The 24,816-nt window shown below is 43.8% G+C and overlaps 3 long non-coding RNA genes across 3 annotated transcripts; 1 reads left to right on the plus strand and 2 right to left on the minus strand.

Annotated features, from left to right (window-relative positions):
* Nucleotides 1–299: 299 nt before the first annotated feature.
* Nucleotides 300–23,772, minus strand: LOC135397907 (uncharacterized). Its single transcript, XR_010423866.1, has 3 exons — nucleotides 23,577–23,772; nucleotides 15,981–16,090; nucleotides 300–373 (listed from the first exon to the last, which is right to left on the minus strand). It is a non-coding gene; the product is annotated as an uncharacterized LOC135397907 (long non-coding RNA).
* On the minus strand, nucleotides 6,189–7,014 carry LOC135397905 (uncharacterized). Its single transcript, XR_010423863.1, has 2 exons — nucleotides 6,727–7,014; nucleotides 6,189–6,310 (listed from the first exon to the last, which is right to left on the minus strand). It is a non-coding gene; the product is annotated as an uncharacterized LOC135397905 (long non-coding RNA).
* On the plus strand, nucleotides 12,614–13,363 carry LOC135397906 (uncharacterized). Its single transcript, XR_010423864.1, has 2 exons — nucleotides 12,614–12,825; nucleotides 13,242–13,363. It is a non-coding gene; the product is annotated as an uncharacterized LOC135397906 (long non-coding RNA).
* Nucleotides 23,773–24,816: the final 1,044 nt, after the last annotated feature.

Raw genomic sequence — 24,816 nt, forward strand, 5'->3', positions numbered from 1 at the left:
CAGCCCAAATACAGACGAAGGCTCGAGTCTAACCAAAGGCTGGGGTTTCTCGACCAGAGCCCACCACAACGACAGGTGGTCAGCTGATCGCCGATCCGCAAAAAGAAGGTCTTCGGAGGAGGGTTGAAGGTTAGGACCAGGGGTAGATCTCCCGTCAGTAGCCATTCGTAATCTGCAACGAAAGGAGCGTGAGAAACGCGTGTTTTTTTTTATCTCAAACACACGTACAATCTTCTTCAGTCACAGAGTGACACTGATGGTCCATCTTCTCCATCTTCCTTCAATAGTCGAAGTCCTTCGCAACGTACGTCGAATGGTACCGTCCGACAGCCGAGAAACGGGCGAATCAATCGGTCCGTCCAATGCTTTTGCTCTGAAAAAAATGTGAACGATTATAGAATGTATTAAAAATAACCAGGAAGCGTGCCTTTGGACCACAATCCACCGCAATTAGTGCAGAAGAAGCGGGCGCTGCCAATCTCCCGAAATATGTGAGGCGTGAAAAAACCGACTTCACGCCCAGCAAAAGTGTTGTAAACTGGAAACCAAGCCCTTCAAACATTTCGACGATGATGACGTCATGGGTATTACTTACGAGGATCTACCACGCTGATCATGATGGCACGAGAATGACGATCAAACGTTCGCTTTGTCATTTATAGTAAAGCTTTTCCTCTCACTCTCTATGACGTCATTGAAGGTGTTTGGACATGTTAAGACGTGTTTGAACATGTTTGGACGTGTTCAGACAGGGGCGGCAAACCGTCACCCCCGTACACACTAGTTTTTCTCTCTCCCTCTCTATGACGTCACTGAACGTGTTTGAACATGTTGTGACGTGTGTAGACACGAACCCCGCAATACGAAAAACGTCACGCAGTACGAATTAGACTGGTGGTTCGTGTATCGCGTCCAGTGTAGGAGGTTCCTGGGTTCGAATCCCACACTGGATCTTCTCGTCGTCATATAGAAGTCGGCCCAGAGTGTTAGCTATACATTAGTGTAATATTTTATTCAACGTCGATGGTATCATTGTCATATGCGACATCACAAAGAAAAAGGCGCGAATGATGGAAGGCGGGGTGGTCAAAGTACAGACGACACCGTCGCAACGCGAGGAGGAGGAGAGCGGTGTAGCGACTATAAAAGGTGCGCTGGTTCTACATCGATTGATCGAAAGCCCATGAGGGGAATTCACCCACGACGTGAGGCGTTTCGTGGAGCAAAATGTAAGTTGACCGGTTCTGCTGTGAGAGTGTATTCTATGTATGACATTGTTTTTCAGGAACCAATAGCCGCTGTCACCGCATGACACTGAACACACAGGGAGTCATCCCAACCTCTCTCATCACCAGTCTCGAGCGTTCCTCAACTGAATGGAAAAGTGAGCATTGTTTCGTGAGGGGGAATCTCGTACTGATTTTGTTTGATCGCAGTGCCACGCTGTCTCGTATGTCAGTACGACCCCATCGATGCCATGCTTGTGGCCATAGAAAGAGAGCACGAAGCTAGAATAGAGAATCTCGGTAACAGCGACCACGACCACACCCTCTTCGTAGAGCCCGGTTCTTCCAATTTTGTCGCGACGTTGTGTGATATGTGTAATCTTACGTGTCGTAACACCAGAGAACTCGTCGTGTGCGTGCACAACCTGCAGTACGATTTGAGCTCCCTTCTCCACCACATGTACATTCTAAATCTGGGCGAACCATGGATCTTAGCTTCGAGCTCGGAAAAGATAAGAGGGTTCAACATTGGTGATCTCCATTCCCGCGATACCACGCAGTTTTTCAACCTGTCCTTGTCGAACCTGGTGGAAACCCCCTTCGCCAGCGGTGGCGAGAGCGCGTTTCATTGTACCCGTCAAATGTAAGGTGACCGTTTCCAGCGCCTCCTCAGGAAGGGCATTTACCTGTATACCTTCGTCGACAGTTTCGAAGCGTACAATTTGCCCACACTACCGCCAAACGAAGCTTTTAAAAGTGACCTGAACGACCAAGAGATCACGGACGAGGACTATCAGTACGCCCTCGAGATTTTCGAATTGTTCGAATGTAAGAACCTTGGCGGTTACACGCGTCTCTCCGTCACGCTCGACGCTTGTCAGCTCTGCGACGTTGTACTGTATTTCAGGAAGATTGCGCTAGAGACGGATGGGATGGATATCTTGCGTACCATGTCCCTCGCCAGTTACGCGGGGAGCAGCGCTCTGAAGCTCACCAATGTCAAACTCGAGCTCATGAACGATCGCGAGATGTACGAAACGATCGAGAAGGGAATCAGGGGAGGCATTTGTAACAGCTTCCACAGATACTGTCGGGCTAATCACGATGGGTGCGACGATTACGATCCCCAGCAAGAAAAGACTTTTATCCAGTACCTTGACGTGAACAGTTTATACCTGTACGCGATGACTTTCCATCTCCCGACAGGTGGTTTTGAATGGGTCGATCATTCGAGGTGGAGCGAGATCGATTTTGTCAACATTCCTCACGATTCGGAAGTGGGTTACGTCTACGTGGTAGACTTGTCGTATCCCGAAGAATTGCACGCTCTCACCAGGGATTTTCCCCTAGCACCCGAACACAGTTGTGTGGACGAGAACGAACTGTACCCCTACCAGCGCCACCTGAAAGATGCGTTGTCGCTGAACGCCCCTCCCACAAAGAAACTCTTGCTGACGTGCTACGACAAAGAACGCTATGTCGTTCATTATGCATTGCTCGCTCTGTACGTGAGGTTGGGCATGAAAATAAAACGTGTTCACAGCATCCTCTCGTTCCGCCAAGACAACTTTTTGCGAACCTTCGTGCAGAGAAATGTCGCGTTGAGGAATGCCGCGACCACGAAATTCAAGCGACTTCTGTACAAAACCATGTCGAACAGTACGTTCGGTAAGTCGATACAAAATGTGAGATGCATGAAAAGGTACGCTATAGCTTACGACAAAGAAAGCGGGCTCCGAAAAGCTAGCTCCATCGACAGTCAGCATTTTCACATTCTGAGTGATAAGTACATCTTGTACGAGATGAAACAACGCCGCATCAAATGCACGCACCCCCTTTACATGGGCTTTGCCATTCTAGAGATATCCAAAGTCCGAATGTACAGCTTCATCTACGAGTCGCTCTTTTCTCGCTTGACGTGTCCAGTGCAATTGATGTATAGCGACACGGACAGCATAATTTTTTCTCTCACGTGTGAAAGCCTGGAAGAGCAGCTGATGAAGATTGAGAGTGAGTTAGATCTGTCTTCCTATCTGCCGGACCACCCACTTTTCAACGACGAGCACGCGAATCAGATGGGGTACTTCAAAGACAAGACAGGAGGCGGAGTTATTCAGGAAGTCGTAGCCATCCGAGCGAAAATGTACAGCATTCTCTTGGCTGGGACACACAAACAGATCGCGAGAGCGAAAGGAGTTAAGAAAGACGTGGTGAGGAAACATTTATTGTACGAAGTGTACCGAGATTCTCTGTTCAATGAAAAGGCGATCTCTCAGAAGCAGTGCACCATCCAGAGTATAAAGCAAACGACGTACACCATTTCAAGACTCAAGAAGAGCTTGGTCCCCTACAATGACAAGCGCTATCTCGTGGATGCCGTACACTCCTTCCCTTATGGAAGCTGCAAATACGGTAAGCTTTCCTAGTGTTTTGAGGCGTATAGGATTACGATAGTGCTCTCTCTTTGTGCAGCAACGGAAAACCGGGAAGAGAGCCTGAGAGCGTCGTCGTTAGGCATCGAGTAACCCCGGAACAAAGAGCTGCACGCGCATGTAATCGAGAATAAAAGTTATAGTCGAGATATGCTTCTCTTTCTCTCTCTGGCAGACAGGAGAAGCACGGGTCATCGTGGCAGTGTGGTAGCGGAATGGGTGTACGAAAAGAATGACCATTCTGTCATCGTGCTGGTGCAGTGACCCGCGCAATGACGACCCCGCGATGAAGATTCCCTGTTCCTTTTCTGGCACGTCTGATCATCTCGTAATGCTCCGTTCGTGAGATCAGACAAGTCAGGGAGGGTGCAGGCATCTATCGACCAACTCTTTTGTATGTATTCAATAAACATGTTTCAGTGAAAGAAAACACAGAGTCTCGTCAAAGTTATTCGGATTGTTTAATGCGTTGCATGTCAATAACTGATCAGTATTTCAATAAATCAATGACAAAGTTGGCGATGTAGACTGCTTGCAAATGTCGCTGCTTCCGCAGGGTGTGCTTAATATGAGCGATGGCACGAGCGAGAAGGTCCACGATGTCTGCAGCGATGTAGTTGAATTCTGTGTTGGACAAGCTCACAAATTCGCTCATCAGTCCCAGGGGTCCGTCAGGAACCGTTATGCAGACGTTCTTGTAGCGGGCGTAGATCCGACGCACCATCTCCTGCAGCGGTCCCGGCGAGATCTCTCCTATATTGCCAAAGCCTACCATGTCTATCACGTAGCGAAAAGCAGTGATGACGAGCTCATTGCGGGGACTTTCGCTGTTCAAACATTCCTTCTCCACTTCTTCCCAAGAAGTGTGGGTGCGGGAACAATTTGTAACGAGTGGTAGCTGTACATCTTCACGTAGTGATGACGCGAGCGCGGTGCGTGCTGCCTTTATACAGATAAACGCGCGCGCAAAGAAAGGAAAGTGAAACTGAAACTGAGAAGCCACCCGTCGCCGCTAGGAGCGCGCGTGCGCAGCGGAGAGAGGAAACCAAAACAGCCCGCGGGCAGGCGGCGCAGAGGGCGCTGGCTGTCGCGGAGAGCAGACGTGTGTGCTCGGTTGCTCCGCAGTCACCGCGCTCGCTCAGTTTCTGGCTGGCTGTCGCGGAGAGCAGACGTGTGCTCGGTTGCCCCGCCGTTCCCGCGCCCGCTCAGTTTCTGCCTGGCTCATGAGCAGTCGCCGCGGGGGAAAATGTGAGTGATTTACTGCGCTCCTTTTCTTGCATATTTGCCGTGCCCCCGTGTTTAGCGGTGACCAACGAGTGATTTGCCATTGTTTGACTGTGCTCAGGTTAAGCCTTTTCTCGCATGTTTAGACTTGTTCCGCAGTGACCAAGCCTTTTCTCCGTGCTGACACACGTTTAGCGGTTGCCGTCTTGTGTTAGGTGTATAGTGTGAGGCGCTGTGGTAAGCGATCGCTCCCCCTAAGCCTTTTCCCCGATGTGTACTGTTTTCTCCGTGCTGTTTAGCTGTAGCGGTTAGACCTTTTCTCTTGCATGCCTAGACTTGTTCTGCAGTGTTGGCATTTTTACCTGCCGCTAGTATCCTGTTCTGTCTTTCTCGCATAGAGCTATGATGGCGGCGCAGTAGTGACAGATATAGCACTTGGTAACAATGGGCCGCTCAGGTTACATGCGACACGCACACGCACGATAAGATATCTCAGAAAACAATGGAAATCATGTATCGATAGTGTGAACAATGGGTTCCCAGGTTTCAATAACATGCGCCGCCAGGATAAGGTAACGGTTAACTCAGGTAAACAATGGGAACTCACGTGTCGATAGTGTTTGATAGGCACCTGGTTGCACATTTAATGACACTTAATAACACGCAATGACGTTTAATAACACGCAATGACATTTAATAACACGCAATAACATCCGATGACATTTAATAGCATTTTCCGATCGGGTTGACGTCACGATCAGTCCGTCACCTACGCTGGTTGCCGCGTCAGAGCGCCAGGTAGGTTTCCGACCATGTGTAGTTTTGGTTTCGGTTTGAAATTCCCACCAAGCGCCCTCTAGTTTTCAAGCTTTGGCCGTCTGTAGTTTCGGTTTCGTTTGAAAAAACAAATGGATGTCGGGGCCCGCCACCTAGGTTGGTTGCCGCGCTAGAGCGCCAGCTAGGTTGGTTTCTGACCATGTGTAGTTTTGGTTTCGGTTTGAAATTCCCACCAAGCGCCCCATAATTTTCAAGCTTTGGCCGTCTGTAGTTTCGGTTTTAACAAAATGGATGTCGGGACCCGACGCTATGGTTGGTTCCCGTATAGTTGATGACCATGTGTAGTTTTAGTTTCGGTTTGGAATTCCTAGGTTTTGAATGGTTGCAGAAGCCCCCTTGTTTCAAGCTTTAGACCGTCTGTAGTTTCGGTTTCGGTTTGAAAAATGCATGGCGTGTGACAGCATTATTTTTTTTCCCCATGCCACTGTGATAAGTACACCCAAATAATGATGTATGTCGGAGACCAGACAACAGTGTATATATTCCTTTTTTATTTTAGCACATTATTTTTCTACTCTTTTATTTAACTACCGAAGGACATGTTACAAATTACCAGATTCTTGTTTGGCATCATCCTTGTACAAAAGCAATCTGCAAAACAAAGGAAAACGAAACATCCTGTGAATGCTTTTCTCAATCAGAACAAAGTGTGGGACGGCTAAGATCTTGATCGGGTGCCACGCAACAACAACAAGCAGCATTATCAAAGAGTCGGCTAACGTTTCCATTTTCCGATATGTCTCTCATACTGTGTCGTGCATTTGCGTTGGAGTACGGCCTTTGGACATGCCACACGCTAAAGCAAATAACCCGCTGACAATACTCTCAACAATCACTATAAAGTAGAGGTGTTCTATAGACATGCATTTCCAAACTTGTGTTGCTCATTGTGACAACAGCAAGCAACGAATCGAGAAACAGCGCATGACCGCGTATTGTGGTTACCAGCTGTGATGGTTTCGAAATAAAAATAACCAAAATGGCATAAGGGCGAGGGGTACACTCACATCTTGCATGACGAACTAGCCCTGGGAACGGGACAGAGAGAAGAGGGTCGTCCATGGAGGTTCGTTCACAATCACCGGACTCAGTCTTCGACAGCTAGCTTATAAGACCCTTGATTTTTGTTTTATTTCAAGGGAAGGAGGGATCACGTGAATGCATCGTGGACAGCTTCTCCTTTCGCAGGAGCAGCATGTGAAATGCGATACCTCTTGCCGACACGCTCTTCTTTCTTCTTCTTTTTGTATGATAACACAAGCCGCGAAACACTGTGGCGGAGACACCCGTCTGGCTTTTTCCAAGTGCTCTTTGGGAACGCCAACCACACAAAAACATTATCGTCCTCGCAAGATGTGTTTTCGACTGCTGCACAAAGTAAATAGAGTTATATATGTGACAGTTGAATGAAATCGGTGCTTGATAGTGTACGTCAATAAGACGCTGTCGCTTTGTAGCACGTTGCATGATCTCGAAGCGAGTGGAATACTAAAACGGTTTCACTCATTCTTACGTGACCGTTAGATTAGTAAAACGAAGGATGTACCTTGAAACGAAAGAAAAAAAAAAAGGAATCGACTGTATGAAGCGCGGAATACATTTCCTTTGGAGATTCCCAGATGACTTGATTTCGACGATTATTCGCTAATCGCTAGACCTTCAAACAGCACAATATTCGTCTCAACTTGAAATGGTTCCATAAAATGTGTCCTCTTGACTGCTGTTAAACTAATTTTAATAGGTCCTTTCGAGCAAGGTATGCTTTCTGATTAGGCGGAGGTATCCAGTTTGGCTCTCACGTTTAACCATAACTTCTTCATTTTAATATCGAACACTTTTTCCTTGAAGTGCATGTAGCTTCTCGTAAGGAGAGCAAAATGGTATCAGCCGAAAATTGTCTAATGGTTCACGGCGCTTGATATGGTCATCGAGTTCAATGAATGTGGATACATGAGATGGTGAAACTCTCACAAATGAATTTCTGCTCTTCAATCATCGTTGATCCAAACGATGCAAATCCTACCAGATATGAACACAAGGTGTCAAATAGAACTCTGTTAGCGTCCCGATATGTATGCGGCTGACATATGGGTGATAGTGAGTATAATAGGGAAAAAATGGTTAAACATATAACAAAACTGCGATCTGTAAATATATGATAGTCTACATTTCAGCAGGTTAGGTTTAGTAGGTTCTCCCTTCATCTCTATGTTTTCGATCTATAAGAAAACATTCAATTAGGTCCAAATTACGATCTTTATCAATTGATAGATTCGAAATGATAACTTTCCAACTCAATGCCGAATAATTATCTTGGATGATATAACATAAGATATTGGTTGGCGTGCCTTATCCATCCTGGGGGGGGTGCTAGCTGTTCACTTCATCGATTTCTAATAGCATATAATAATTGATTCCTTACACATACCTACTTGCGAATCGTTCACATGTTGCTACATGTTGGTACATATAGCTACATTTGATTATCACGAATATGAAATACTTAATTCTCTTGTGAGTGTCTGTATAGCTTGAAATGGGATAGTATCTATTCTTTACATGTGTTGTCTAGAATGTCTTATAGAAATGGTTTGCCCGCGTGTGGACATTGAGTCTATCCACCATGTCCCCCTGTTAATGTATGATTTCTATCGTTTCTTGCGTTAACTATTTACAATTATTGGTAAGATTGGTTGCAGGTGGATCTATCCCTGTCTCTCGAGAAAAAGATGGAGGTTACATATTTGAGTATCAGACGTCCTATAATAAAAAAATGAATTTGATTTGATTGTCATCGTATGGATTGAAAACATCTTATTGAAGCTAAAAGCAGTGTCCCTGATGTAAAATAATTATCGCTGGCTTTTATTTCATTCTTCAGATAGAAACATAGTGGTCGTGGTTTGTCGTTTTCATAGACTGCTTGAGTCTCACTCATCTGCCTCTGGCGATTTCTTGGTGACTGTCTGATATGCTGTGGTCGGTTTCTATTATAAAGAATAGTTATTGCTAGCGTTGATTTTTGTATTTTTGAGATTTAAAAAATAGTTGTGGTACAGAAAATTGAGTGATTGGTTCGCTGGACACATCTCTGGGAATTGATTCCTCTGTCGTAGAATAATTGCAGTTAGCTCTGATTTTATTCCCTAGATGTGATAAGCTGGAAAGGACCTATCAAAATTAGCTTAACACCAGTCAGGAGTGGAACCATTTTAAGTTGAGACGAATATTGCGCTCTTTGAAGTTTTAGCGAATAATGGTCGAAATCAAGTCATCTGGGAAACTCCAAAGGAAATGTATTCCGCGCTTCATAGAGTCGTAATTAACCGCGATGAAAATATATAACATGTTGTTTATGACAGTGAAAAAAAAAAGGCTAGGAAGCAAAGCGAGCTGGTGAAGATGTTGCATAATGTAAAACCCCGAGACTAGGGAACACGAAACGACTTCGTGTTGTGTCTGTCCTTTCGTGTTCCCTAGTCTCGGGGTTTTACATTATGCAGCATGTTGTTTATGCTGCTTTATCCATCCTGTGTTGTGTTGTGCAGTCGATCGTTTCGGATAATATTAGCAACATACTATAATAGTTAATTGCCAGCATGTTGATTGAGAATCGCTTCTCGGAATTAAAGGTTGTGCTTTTCACATAAAATGATTGAACCTCTATGTGCAATAAGGGGATAAGTCAAATTATCCCCTTTTAGTGTTTTTATTGCAATGATATCTACATACCATTATCTACCTGCCAAAGAAAATTTAGGACAGTATTGCAATTTATTGACTCGCAACAGGTGGGTAAGAAACGGCAAATGCATGTGTGTCAATGGGATGGACATTCAGATCATACCCCTTTTCTACACATGCGTTGAAATGGTGTAGCTTAAATTTTGCTTGGGTGCAGAAATCAACTTGGACTTCCGATCGAAAAACATGTTCTTCCTACCACACGTAACAGTGTCAGCAGTGCTACTGAGCGTTTTAATCGGAAAACGTGCGCACTATACTAATAAGTCATGTTTTGCTGGTCATACAGAACATTATTTTCAAGATTATGCTCGTTTAGCAGCACGATAATCACGATCTAGGCTGCTCCACTGCACAAAGGTAACTTCGGCCATCCTGCCGTCACCATGAAAGTCCGACTCATGAAAAGTGTTTTTTCCTGCACGAAAGCCCTGTGCGTGCTTTGTTATATAGAAAAAGGGGATATGTCATGCTCCTGGATTTTGTTCAATCTCTGCTAAATCACACGCTCAGAAAGGACGCTAACGGGACATGCATGTAGAGTAGACACACGCATATATGTTACACATTTTACATTTGCGTTATTCGAGAGAACTTATCTGCAACTACTTTACCAAATATTCACTCACAGTTTTCTCGGTTTGGGATTTTCGACTTATCCCCGTATTGCATACAGAGACTCAATTATCCCTTGCTGTGATTTTATTCCTCAGATAGTAACATAGTGGTGGTTGTTCTTCATTTGATAGACCGCTTGAGTCTCACCTGTGTCGATTCCTTGATGACTGAAATAATATGGTACAAGAGATTGATTGTAGCTGGTCGGCTACTATGATAAAGAATACTTGGTGCTAGCATTGATTTTCCTTCTCAGATATTAAAAATAGTTGTGACATAGAAAAGTGAGCGTTTGGATGGATGGCCTATTGCTGGGAGGTTTGATATAGAACAATTGTTGTTAGTTCTGATTATATTCCCTAGATATTATAGAAATTGTAGAGTTATGTTGCATACGTTGCATACTCCCATTCCTTACAATATCGATTCGATGTTGCATCAGGTCATCCAGGCTAACTATTAAGACTCAGTTACCAATTCGAATGTATCAAGTTAAACTTTATTTGGCATCGTATGACATGACGGTAAGCACAAGTAAAGCACGAGTAAAAATATTTTGTTATCTACACCACACTTTTTTGTCACATCTAGGGAATAAAATCAGAGCTAACTGTAATTATTCTACGACAGAGGAATCAATCCCCAGAGGTCCAGCAGACCAATCAGTGAATTTTCTATACCACAACTTAATATCTAAAAAAATAAAAAATCAATGCTAGAAATAACTATTCTTTATAATAGAAACCGACCACCCAGAACAAGTCTCTCACAGCATATTAGGCAGTCACCAAGAAATCGCCAGAGGCAGAGGAGTGAGACTCAAGCAGTCTATGAAAACGACAAACCACGACCACTATGTTTCTATCTGAAGAATGAAATCAAAGCCAGCGATAATTATTTTACATCAGGGACACGGCTTTTAGCTTCAATAAGATGTTTTCAATCCATACGATGACAATCAAATCAAATTCATTTTTTTATTATAGGACATCTGATACTCAAATATGTAACCTCCATCTTTTTCTCGAGAGACAGGGATAGATCCACCTGCAACCAATCTTAGCAATAATTGTAAATAGTTAACGCAAGAAACGATAGAAATCATACATTAACAGGGGGACATGGTGGATAGGCTCAATGTCCACACGCGGGCAAACCATTTCTATAAGACATTCTAGACAACACATGTAAAGAATAGATACTATCCCATTTCAAGCTATACAGACACTCACAAGAGAATTAAGTATTCCATATTCGTGATAATCAAATGTAGCTATATGTACCAACATGTAGCAACATGTGAACGATTCGCAAGTAGGTATGTGTAAGGAATCAATTATTATATGCTATTAGAAATCGATGAAGTGAACAGCTAGCACCCCCCCCCCCCCAGGATGGATAAGGCACGCCAACCAATATCTGATGTTATATCATCCAAGATAATTATTCGACATTGAGTTGGAAAGCTATCATTTCGAATCTATCAATTGATAAAGATCGTAATTTGGACCTAATTGAATGCTTTCTTATAGATCGACAACATAGAGATGAGGGGAGAACCTACTAAACCTAACCTGCTGAAATGTAGACTATCATATATTTACAGATCGCAGTCTGGTTATATGTTTAACCATTTTTTCCCTATTATACTCACTATCACCCATATGTCAGCCGCATACATATCGGGACGCTAACAGAGTTCTATTTGACACCTTGTGTTCATATCTGGTAGGATTTGCATCGTTTGGATCAACGATGATTGAAGAGCAGAAATTCATTTGTGAGAGTTTCACCATCTCATGTATCCACATTCATTGAACTCGATGACCATATCAAGCGCCGTGAACCATTAGACAATTTTTCGGCTGATACCATTTTGCTCTCCTTACGAGAAGCTACATGCACTTCAAGGAAAAAGTGTTCGATATTAAAATGAAGAAGTTATGGTTAAACGTGAGAGCCAAACTGGATACCTCCGCCTAATCAGAAAGCATACCTTGCTCGAAAGGACCTATTAAAATTAGTTTAACAGCAGTCAAGAGGACACATTTTATGGAACCATTTCAAGTTGAGACGAATATTGTGCTGTTTGAAGGTCTAGCGATTAGCGAATAATCGTCGAAATCAAGTCATCTGGGAATCTCCAAAGGAAATGTATTCCGCGCTTCATACAGTCGATTCCTTTTTTTTTTCTTTCGTTTCAAGGTACATCCTTCGTTTTACTAATCTAACGGTCACGTAAGAATGAGTGAAACCGTTTTAGTATTCCACTCGCTTCGAGATCATGCAACGTGCTACAAAGCGACAGCGTCTTATTGGCGTACACTATCAAGCACCGATTTCATTCAACTGTCACATATATAACTCTATTTACTTTGTGCAGCAGTCGAAAACACATCTTGCGAGGACGATAATGTTTTTGTGTGGTTGGCGTTCCCAAAGAGCACTTGGAAAAAGCCAGACGGGTGTCTCCGCCACAGTGTTTCGCGGCTTGTGTTATCATACAAAAAGAAGAAGAAAGAAGAGCGTGTCGGCAAGAGGTATCGCATTTCACATGCTGCTCCTGCGAAAGGAGAAGCTGTCCACGATGCATTCACGTGATCCCTCCTTCCCTTGAAATAAAACAAAAATCAAGGGTCTTATAAGCTAGCTGTCGAAGACTGAGTCCGGTGATTGTGAACGAACCTCCATGGACGACCCTCTTCTCTCTGTCCCGTTCCCAGGGCTAGTTCGTCATGCAAGATGTGAGTGTACCCCTCGCCCTTATGCCATTTTGGTTATTTTTATTTCGAAACCATCACAGCTGGTAACCACAATACGCGGTCATGCGCTGTTTCTCGATTCGTTGCTTGCTGTTGTCACAATGAGCAACACAAGTTTGGAAATGCATGTCTATAGAACACCTCTACTTTATAGTGATTGTTGAGAGTATTGTCAGCGGGTTATTTGCTTTAGCGTGTGGCATGTCCAAAGGCCGTACTCCAACGCAAATGCACGACACAGTATGAGAGACATATCGGAAAATGGAAACGTTAGCCGACTCTTTGATAATGCTGCTTGTTGTTGTTGCGTGGCACCCGATCAAGATCTTAGCCGTCCCACACTTTGTTCTGATTGAGAAAAGCATTCACAGGATGTTTCGTTTTCCTTTGTTTTGCAGATTGCTTTTGTACAAGGATGATGCCAAACAAGAATCTGGTAATTTGTAACATGTCCTTCGGTAGTTAAATAAAAGAGTAGAAAAATAATGTGCTAAAATAAAAAAGGAATATATACACTGTTGTCTGGTCTCCGACATACATCATTATTTGGGTGTACTTATCACAGTGGCATTGGGAAAAAAAAATCATGCTGTCACGCGCCATGCATTTTTCAAACCGAAACCGAAACTACAGACGGTCTAAAGCTTGAAACAAGGGGGCTTCTGCAACCATTCAAAACCTAGGAATTCCAAACCGAAACTAAAACTACACATGGTCATAAACTATACGGGAACCAACCTTGGCGTCGGGTCCCGACATCCATTTTGTTAAAACCGAAACCGAAACTACAGACGGCCAAAGCTTGAAAATTATGGGGCGCTTGGTGGGAATTTCAAACCGAAACCAAAACTACACATGGTCAGAAACCAACCTAGCTGGCGCTCTAGCGCGGCAACCAACCTAGGTGGCGGGCCCAGACATCCATTTGTTTTTTCAAACGAAACCGAAACTACAGACGGCCAAAGCTTGAAAACTAGAGGGCGCTTGGTGGGAATTTCAAACCGAAACCAAAACTACACATGGTCGGAAACCTACCTGGCGCTCTGACGCGGCAACCAGCGTAGGTGACGGACTGATCGTGACGTCAACCCGATCGGAAAATGCTATTAAATGTCATCGGATGTTATTGCGTGTTATTAAATGTCATTTGCGTGTTATTACATGTCATTGCGTGTTATTAAACGTCATTGCGTGTTATTAAGTGTCATTAAATGTGCAACCAGGTGCCTATCAAACACTATCGACACGTGAGTTCCCATTGTTTACCTGAGTTAACCGTTACCTTATCCTGGCGGCGCATGTTATTGAAACCTGGGAATCCATTGTTCACACTATCGATACATGATTTCCATTGTTTTCTGAGATATCTTATCGTGCGTGTGCGTGTCGCATGTAACCTGAGCGGCCCATTGTTACCAAGTGCTATATCTATCACTACTCGGCGCCATCTGGTGTGATGCCTTGCAACTAAGTGGCCACCTGTCGTCGATCTCTGCAACTACCCGCCGCCGACAACTACCAACATGGCGGGCGCTGGTCACACAGGTCTTCCGCAGCAATTTCTTCGCAATGGCATAGTTGATTTTTGAATAAATTGCTTCTCTCCACTTTATTTCTATCTATTTCTTTCTTTTTTATGACCACGACTATCCGGAAACGCACAGGGTGGTCTGGACACGAGTTAGATGCTCCCCAATTAGTGTAATGCCTCCCTGGAGGGTGCTGATTAATGTGGGCTGTCCCAATTAGCTCTAATTGCTTAATGCTAATTAAACGTGTCCAGAAGCCTTGTAGCGTTTCCAGATAGACGTGGTCATTCATTAGTACTCGTGTTGTCGCATGTGTAGCGTTATGTGACTAGTATTTTTGTGGTTCTTGTCTTGTGTTAGCCGTTGAATTCTGTAGGTGATGACGCTGTGGTTGTTGCTGTTGTACCTGTAAGGGCATCCCCGCCATTTTCTATCTTCCGCAAAAGCTGCCTTGGGAACGAGAATAGCGCTGTCGTGATTCTTAATAAATTTGCCATGAAATTAGTTGAGAAAGTAAGTGCTGGGGGTGCAGATGCGGGACTTTATAGAGGAGAAAAAAGCATTACGAGTCAGTTCTCTGCCTGGCTGTCGGATTGAGCAGTCGCATTGTTCTGCGCTCCACGTGACTGCTGTTGTGGTGGGCTGCTTTGCTTCTCTGTCTGATTCTTTTTGTTGTTAGCTATTGACGGTTAGCATATTTACTCTTGCTTTCAAAGCCTTCATATTATGAGTGTTTTTCCCTTTGCATGTCCAGAGCTGTCTTAACCTGCCGAGACATGCCATGATGACGTCACAGCTGACGTCACAGGATGTCCAAAACTTGTGGTCGCAGCTGAACATGCTTTGTAACCTGCCTCTGTGCTCCGAATCTGATCCCGGAATGTGCCGATACGTTCCGCAGGCCCCACATTTTGTGGGCAAAAAATTCAAAAAAAAGAAAGAGAAAGAAAAATGCGGCCAAAGGTGGGATACCCTCTCTGTCGGTACTTTTCGTCTTGTTGCACACTAAGAAAAACAAGAGTAAACGATGGCGTAATGACGGCTCTGTAGATTGCAATAACTCCCCATTTTAGTCCCTTTGCTCTCAAATTTCTTCCACAGGACTTCAAATAGTTACTGAGCTTTGCAAATAGCCCTCTGCATGCAAGAATCTACGTAAATATGTGCTGATACATTCACCACCAAGTAATAAGCTCGAACTAAACTACTCCACGCTAAGTAATAAGCTGCTCGAACATCGGCGATTGTCACGAAAAAAATCAAAGTTCATTGCGGTGGTAGACATTTACCAAATCCCAAATATTAGCCTCCAACACCGCCGCGTTCCGCCGCGTTAGAGGGCTCTGAAGTTTTTGCTGCGAGCAAAAACCATACTCCCTATGGAAGCGTGTCGTGAGCGTCCTGCTGCACCGAAGAAGCTCAAAATTTAAAACTGTTTTCTAGAAGGACCATGCGACCTGCTGACGGAGTCTCAGTAGACACTAAAACATATCACACCTTTTTGAGTGTAAAGTTGGAGTTTGATAACTTACACCAAATTCGGTGTAAAGTCAGTAGGGTGTAAGAATCTACACCCTTTAGAAGGTAGTAAATTGAAATATTTCTTACACCCATTGTGGCGTAAAGTTGGTGTTGGTGACCAGTCCTGGTGTAAAAGCAGTGGGGTGTAAGAAATTACACCCTTTAGATGCATGGGCCGATGGTGATCTGTGCTGCAACTGCAAGGATGGGTACAGTCAAGAGCCATCACAGGAAGCTGTATTGCATAGCAGGCTACCATTATGCGTGCATCCACCAGAGGACCCACAACCATGCGTCTGGTGGAAGTAAAATGCTGGCATGCATTCTGGATATATTAATTTATTCCTGACTATTCAGGCATGGACACAAAGTTTAAACAGAGACTTTCTGACTAGACATCACACTGAGAGTGTCTGGCACAGCTTGTACAGCAGTAAGCTTTTTTCTGCTTTAATATTGTTCATTTTGATACGTATTAATATGCATCTTAAAGGGCGATCCATTGTCACAATCAAATGTGTCACTACTGGTATGCTATTGCTTCACATTTTTTATTTCAGCTAAACACGCAGTAACATTATTAGTAAGCTGTATGAATCACTCCTTTCATTGTGTGCGCAAGCGGCCCTGTATGGAGTCTTGTAACATTGTAATGAATTTGAGAAACTGCAATGCACAGCTTATAGGAGTTCTGAAAACTGAATGCAATTTTTTTTAGTACTGTTTCTTTCTTTTCTTATGTTCTTAGCATGAACTTTTACAGCTATAATGATACCTCATTTATTTCCATTTTAAGCCAGGAGTTCGCTGTGATTACCATAATTACACTCTGTAAGGACCAAGGGCAAACAAATTTCACAAATGAATGAGTAGTGGTGTACAGGTTCGGTCAAAAACGTGCGATCAGTGTCAAATGGAAATGGAAACAGGAAATGGGCACTTTCACTCAGGGGTGGATGGCTGACATTGGCCTCGAATGTGCATGGAAAGCAGCCTTATCGCAAATGATAACAGCCACTGGCCCCCATCTGATCAAGTGGACGTCCCTGTTTCGCAGGGTGTCGCTCCGCAGAGGGTTGACGCCGCTCGTGCGCTTCCCAAACTTTTGACTCAGCCGGACACCATTTTTACACCAAGATAGGTGTTGCTATTTTTACTGTGGGGTGTCAACTGTACAGTACACCATAATTGCACCTGGATAGGTGTTCTGCTTTTGGCTGTAGGGTGTAAATTGCAAAATACACCCCTTCAACACCTAAATGGGCGTAAATATTCTTAGTGTGTAGTCTATCGCAAAATTTAGGATTGGGGGAATTCTGGGAAACACTTCAACATTTGCCCAACTTTGACATTTTTTTTTCTAAAAATAACTACAGCCTCTGACAAGACTAAATTTTGCGGGGGTAAAGTCCATCAGGACTACCTTCTAATAAAAAATTCTGAACTCTTTTCTCAGCGATTTAGGTGTAGTAATCTCGTAAAATCACGGAAATGAAACGTGCATATTTCAGTGAGAAAATCTGCAACCGAGATAGGAAGCTAGAAAGAAGTGTTCTACATAGCACTGTAGAAGAACACCTCGATTATGCGTGGAGAAGAAAATAGTAAAAGTACTTTTTGTTCAGCTGAAGGGATTAATTTTTTTCGGAGGCATACGGTAAGGTGGGGCAAGATGAGACAGAAATTTGAACTTGAAAATGAAATTTTTATTTTTCGAGTTTAAAAAAACTAGCCATAGGCACATTCTCATGGGGTCTAGAGCTTCTAACCTGTAAATGGAGGACGGATTAAGCCTGTCTAAAATAAGCACAGAACAAGAAATTCAAAAATGCAAATTGTCTCATCTTTCCCCCACTCTCGGGGCAAGACGAGACATCGCGTGGGGCAAGATGAGACACGCCGTAATAATGAACTATACAAATTTCATTTCATTTCATTTATTTCTGTTTGTGTCAAACACAAAACAAGGTGGTACGCCAAAAAGCAGCAGAAGCCGCTTGACTAGGGCGGTACCACCCTACATTTGGTGCAAACAACAGCGGAGTCAAACAAAAGAAAATAATACAGGCAAATATTTGAAAGGCATGATACAACATGCGCAGTAGAGATAACCGATACAAGGCTATCAATGAAATTCACTTAGAAAAAGGAAAAGGAATAATATTACACACATGCAGAACGACAAAATGCAAGTTTATCAATTCAGTTGACTTGAAAACATATTTCTCAGATTTCTTGAGGACATCTGTGAAACATCAATACTAGAATTCAAGAAGCTATTTAGAACAATGGTCAGTCTGTAAGTTAAGGATTGTTTGGCGTAATTTGTTCTTATTGGCGGTACCTGCCACAGATGTGCTTGGCGTGTCTGCCGACTGGTAGTTCTGTCAAGGTTGCACAGCGACAACCATCTGCTATTGTTTAAGCGAAGGGCCCTTAGGTACGACCTAACGAGAGTGTAATTAGAGAGGATGTCAATTTGCATAATCCTTAGCTTCTCAAATAGGGGCTCAGCGTGTGTGTAAACGGAGACACCTTCTATGATCCTAACGGCTCTCTTTTGTAATATGAGTATCTTTTTTAAGTTAACCAAACCAGTAGAACACCACACCAGGTTACAGTAACAGAGAACGGAGTGAATAAGTGACTGATATATCAAAAGTTTCACCTGTACAGGGAAAAGAAGTCGATTCCTAGACAAGATACCGCAAACTTTTGAAATTTTGCTACAAACTAAGTCAACCTGTTTAGTCCAGGATAGGTCAGCAGAGAAAACAACACCCAAGACTTTTACGGAATCCACAACATCTATTTGCTGATTTCCCAGTACTACATCTACCGTGCAGTGCATGGGTTTGTTTTTTGCTTTATATAATACCGCTTTTGATTTATCAGTATTTATTAGAAGACGGTTGTTTACTGCCCACTCATTTATAGCACAGAGAGCAATATTTGCACTATCCACTACCGTAGCTAAATTCGTCCCTGAAAAATATATCGTTGTATCATCGGCGTAGATGTAGAAATCTCCGACCTCAGTGGCATTTACGATATCATTAATATATATATTAAATAGCAGCAGTCCTAGGATGCTGCCCTGTGGGACACCTGACGCTACTTTACGGGCGGTAGAAGAGTGGTTGCCCATCGAAACATACTGAGTGCGATTTGACAAGTATGACGATAACAAAGAAATAACGACACCGCGAATTCCATAGTATTGTAGTTTTAGCAACAATAAAGAATGGTCAATAAAATCAAAAGCTTTGGAAAAATCTAAATAAACCCCTAGTGTATACAACCCTTCTTCAAAGTTATGAATTAATAGCTCTTTTTGGGCAAGCAAGGCAAGTTCCGTAGAGCAGAACTTCCTGAAACCAAATTGATGATCATTGATAACAGAATGCTTCGTGAAAAACTTTTCGAGGCGACTATGCAACAATGCTTCGAGGCCTTTTGAAAAAACTGGTAAAATAGATATCGGCCTGTAGTTCTTGAATTGGTTTTTGTCTCCTCCCTTACTCAGGACTACGATTTTTGCCGATTGCATCTCAGTGGGAAAGATTCCGGTTGTAAACGCAAGATTGTATAGGTGCACCAGGACGGACGCAACGATATCAATAACAGCTTTAACAGGTGCAATCTGTATGTTATTGCAGTCACACGATTTACTTTGTTTGATATTCGCATAAACAGAGCACACTTCACTTTCCGATACGGGGAGGAGTAGTAAACTTACTGGGATGGAGTCTTTGAGATAACTGCAAGCGTTATGAAGCTGTTCAGCTGTCAATTTCGCTCTAGATGTGAGATTTATAAAGTAGTTGTTAAATTCATCACATAGTGCATCACCAGAAAGGACCACGTTCCCGTTAACGATCACGTCACAATTATCGCGGTGTGGCTTCATAATGCGGTTTATGACCTTCCACACTGCTGCCGAATTACCTGCGGAATTGTGGAATATATTGTGATAGTATGATTCTCTTGCACGCTTTACTAAGAGTGATGCGCGATTTCTGCACCGTTTGAATAAAGCAAATGTATCTGGATTACGATTATTCAAAAACTGCTTGAACAACCTATTCTTTTCTCTAACTAGCGCAAGAACTTCCAATGTCATCCATGGTTTACGGCAGCGGCGAGGTGGTCTCGCAGACGTGGTCGGAAAATGTCTGTCATACACGCCTTTAAAAGCCTCAAGGAAAGTGCTGTACGCCTCAGTAGTACACGAACTCTCTAAGACGGGCGACCAGTTAACTTCTGCAATGCTTAATCTAAAGTTTTGGATTGAGGCATCGCTGATGTGTTGAACAGAATACGCGAAATTATCTTTCTGACGGCGCTGGCAGTGTGTGATGAACATATATGTTGGTAGATGATCACTAATGCCATAAGCTATTACACCAGAACTAACATTAGGTTCGTTATTTGTGATAAAAAGATCCAAAAGTGTAGCAGTATTTGCTGTTAGCCGTGTAGGGTCAGAGATAACATTTGAAAAGCCGTATGACGTCAGCAACATCAACAGTGTCTCAGATGGCCTACTTTTATCCAAGACATTGATATTAAAATCACCACCAAGATATAGAACAAAGTTATGTGAGCAAGTAAAACTCAGTAGGCTTTCTAGCACTTCAAGAAACAATTCAACGCTACCACTGGGTGGTCGATAGAGGAAGCTAAAAATGTCATTTCTAGTTATAACAGTCAGTATCTCATAATCACTGGTTGACAGTGTAAAATCATCGAGTATATCAGAAGCCATCGGTTTTCTAAATTGCATTGATACACCGCCACCGCGTTTGCTTTCGCGGTTTAGAAAAAAATGGCTGTAATTAGGTAGGATGAACATATCAGTATCATCTTGGTACCACGTTTCTGATAACATTACAACATCAAAGGGAAATTTGACAGCCTCGAAGAACAGCATTAAGTCCTCGCTTTTATTACATGCAGAACAAGCGTTCAAATGGAGGACGGAGGCACAATTGTTTGGCTTATCAAAAGTGTCTAGAGATACAATCATTATGAACAAGTGTTTCCACCTCCTTGAATATTGATTACAATGTTACCCAGTTACCTCTATCACATCATCAGCGTGGTAGACAGCTATCACTGGGCTGCCCTCGCTTTTCCTGATAAACACTTTCCCATTTCGTACCCACACATAAGCAAGTTTGGACTCCTTTTTAGCTGTGGCAAGACCAAGCACTTTTTTGAGAGTTGGACAAAGTTGCTCGTTCACAAAGATAGGTGCCCTCGATGCTAGGCCAACATCTGATGTGTTAATGCGTTTGTCGCGTGCTTTTCTAATGACTGCATCACGTTTACTGCGGTGCCGGAACTGTACGATGATGTTCTTGGCAACCGAATTTGGTATCGGGACAGAGTGACAAGCGTCGATATCACCTGAGCTAATGGGCTCACCCAGGGCTTCTCCAATTTTGGAAAGCACTGAAGGTATGTCATGCATTGTGTCCACAGGAATACCCTTTATTTCCACATTGCGGTTTCGAGAATACTGCTCACATTCTGTGAGTCTGGTTTTGATTATGCTTAACTCAGTTTTCACACGCTCGTTTTCCTTGCGTAACTCGGCGCTCTCGGACACAAGTTGTTTCTGCTCGTTAATGAGATCTTTAAATTTCTGAGTCATTTCGTAAAAACTGTAGCTCATATGCTCCATTGAGGCCTTCATCTCTCTCATCTCTTGACGATAGTTTCGTTCTAGTGTGTCCTGTATTTCTTTGAAACCATTCTTCAATTCTCTCTTAAGCTCCGCTGAGAACTCAGAGAGTTCCTTCCCTGCTCCTTTAGACATTACAGCACAACAATCGACGACAGTAGATGTACAAGGTATTTGGGTCAGCAGCAGCAGAGATCCGGAAAGAGGAAATATAACAAATATGCTCACCTGCAATAACAGATAAAACTTGTCAGCGAATGGAGCAAACGTTGCACAGGCCAGCGCTCTGCTGCTGCAAACACCAAAATGAACTGAGTGTTGCAGGAGACTCGAGTTTATGTCCCAAAGACGGAAGCGGAAGTGTCGTCGTCGTCGTTCGAACGCAGGCAGTTGGAGCAGGTTATGCAGAAAACTTGCAGGCTGTTATCCCACGCCGGCTTATAGGCAAACACGTGTCGGCTCGTCTGAGCAGGCCTCTCGGGAAGATAAGTTCTGCAATAACAGATAAAACTTGTCAGCGAATGGAGCAAACGTTGCACAGGCCAGCGCTCTGCTGCTGCAAACACCAAAATGAACATAGCGTTGCAGGAGACTCGAGTTTATGTCCCAAAGACGGAAGCGGAAGTGTCGTTGTCGTCGTTCGAACGCAGGCAGTTGGAGCAGGTTATGCAGAAAACTTGCAGGCTGTTATCCCACGCCGGCTTATAGGCAAACACGTGTCGGCTCGTCTGAGCAGGCCTCTCGGGAAGATAAGTTCTGCAATAACAGATAAAACTTGTCAGCGAATGGAGCAAACGTTGCACAGGCCAGCGCTCTGCTGCTGCAAACACCAAAATGAACATAGCGTTGCAGGAGACTCGAGTTTATGTCCCAAAGACGGAAGCGGAAGTGTCGTCGTCGTCGTTCGAACGCAGGCAGTTGGAGCAGGTTATGCAGAAAACTTGCAGGCTGTTATCCCACGCCGGCTTATAGGCAAACACGTGTCGGCTCGTCTGAGCAGGCCTCTCGGGAAGATAAGTTCTGCAATAACAGATAAAACTTGTCAGCGAATGGAGCAAACGTTGCACAGGCCAGCGCTCTGCTGCTGCAAACACCAAAATTAGATTTTGCAATCCTAGCGGACAAAGTAAAACCCGTAGGCCCCTACGCAACCCCCTTGAGCCCACCTCCCCCATGATGTGGAATAAAACCACACAGATGCCGGTACTATTTTGCTGCGCCGTCCTTTGCAAACACGGCACCGCCATCCTGATGTGTCGCTGGTCGCTCGCGTTTGCGTGCTCTTCTGCTTTGCTGGAAGTATCCTAGGAAACAGAAAAAAATACTGGAAAATCCTAGGCAATATGCAAAAAGAAATCTCCGAGGAACAAGCTTAATGTCACCTAATAGTTGATTTATCAGTTTCTAAATTACATTCAATTGTCGTGTCTTGCCCCGTACATATCATCGGATGAATTATTTTTTCTGTTGAGCACCGAACAAGAGTGCCCATATTTTGCTTATACCTAGATGAATGAACAAAGAAATAGCATGTGGACTTACATTGGCAAAAGAAACATCCGAAAAGCTGCTGCACAGATGACAACAAAAAGGACTGCAGAAAATCGAGCCATTTTTGCGGTTCTTTACATTCCAGGCTGAAATAACCAATTTTTTTTCTCTTCGACGCAAACACCAATCAGGACAGTACTCACGTGCAATAAAACGGACATGCAGAGCTACCTATGAGTGAAGTTTCAAGCGCATGGAGCAACGCCTTTCTGATAGAGGCGGAGTCGAGCAAAAAATGTCGCGTCTTGCCCCGTGTCTCATTTTGCCCCACCTTACCCTACTTGTGACGGGGTCTTGGCAGCGCGATCATCGAGTATGAGCGCACCTTGCTCCTGCTCACCTCAAAAAACTTACTATAAAACTGAAATTAGTGCGACAGAAATAGTGGAGACTTTTCACTAAGCTAATTAAGTCAATATTAAAAATGTGATTTGCCTACTAACCTTTTTCAACAGTCTCAACGTCGGGGCCGCACAGGTCCCAAGCTCACTTCAAGTTCGCTTGACGACTGTTTTCCATTTTCCGCTTTCGGCCCTTGCTGCCGTACGACTATAAAGTTAAATGACGGTAGTTAAACAACAACAACAGCAACAAATAAGTTAATGATAATGAATGGGAAAATTCGCCACGTAAGGTGCGGCCCACTACCCCAAGGCACAATGGGGCAGGATGAGATGTGTCCTGATGATGAGGTGATGAACGATATGCTAAATAGGGTCGATAGTCAGTGGAGTCAGTAAGACATCAGAACGGTAGGCAAAACCACAGCACACAAAAACACACACACAGCACACAGGTACGCAGGCAGATCATAGGGTAGAGAGGAGACCAGTGTCCCGGAGAAAAATCTTGAAATACTCAAGAGCTTCAATCTGGTCAATATGGTTAGACCAAGGGCCGAGAATGGTTGCCAATGGAATGGTGCGGCCATGATCGACTGCAGCGACACTGTAGAGCTGCTCTTTGGGACGTGTAAAAATGGCAGTCGAGGAGCACATGCTTGGTATTCGCCAAAACAGCACAGCGAGAGCAGAGCATCGAGTCGGAGCGGCCGATCAGATGCGTGAAATGGGGGGTGAATGCAACCCCAAGACGAAGACTGTGTATCAGTGACGCAAAATGGCGATGCACACGGGAAGGCATGGTGAAGCCAAAGTCAGGGACCACTTCACGCATCAGAACTCTGGATGAAACGTCCCGAGACCATTGCGCATGTGCGAGAGGCCTCACCACATCATTTAGCAAGGTTCGCCTGTCGCCTTTAGGGAATGAAATTCGCACGCTTGATCGGGAATGATACGCGGCTGCTGCAGCCTCGTCAGCCTCTTCATTGCCGCGGGTACCGCAGTGTGCAGGAACCCACTGGACGTAGAACAGGCACCCGCAGTGGGATTCCAACCCACTGCATTCAATTCAAGTATGAAAGTGGGCGTTATGAGGCTTGTGTTGTGTTCGTCCTTTCAATTGAATTTTTTTACCTTCTTTGACACTAATGGCGCTTGACCAATGAAAATAAGCGAATTCTTCTCGACAGGAAAATTCCATATTTGCGGCAATTTTAAAACACCATCGTTTGAACTCGACTGATTTGGACATGTGTAATCTGCTTTTCCTGGTTTGGTAAACCGCTTCTTCTTTTATTGTGGTTGTCATTGGGTTGTCCGTTATTTTTAACCTATTGAA

The sequence above is a fragment of the Ornithodoros turicata genome, chromosome 6 (genome assembly GCF_037126465.1).
Source record: "Ornithodoros turicata isolate Travis chromosome 6, ASM3712646v1, whole genome shotgun sequence".
Lineage (NCBI taxonomy): Eukaryota > Metazoa > Arthropoda > Arachnida > Ixodida > Argasidae > Ornithodoros > Ornithodoros turicata.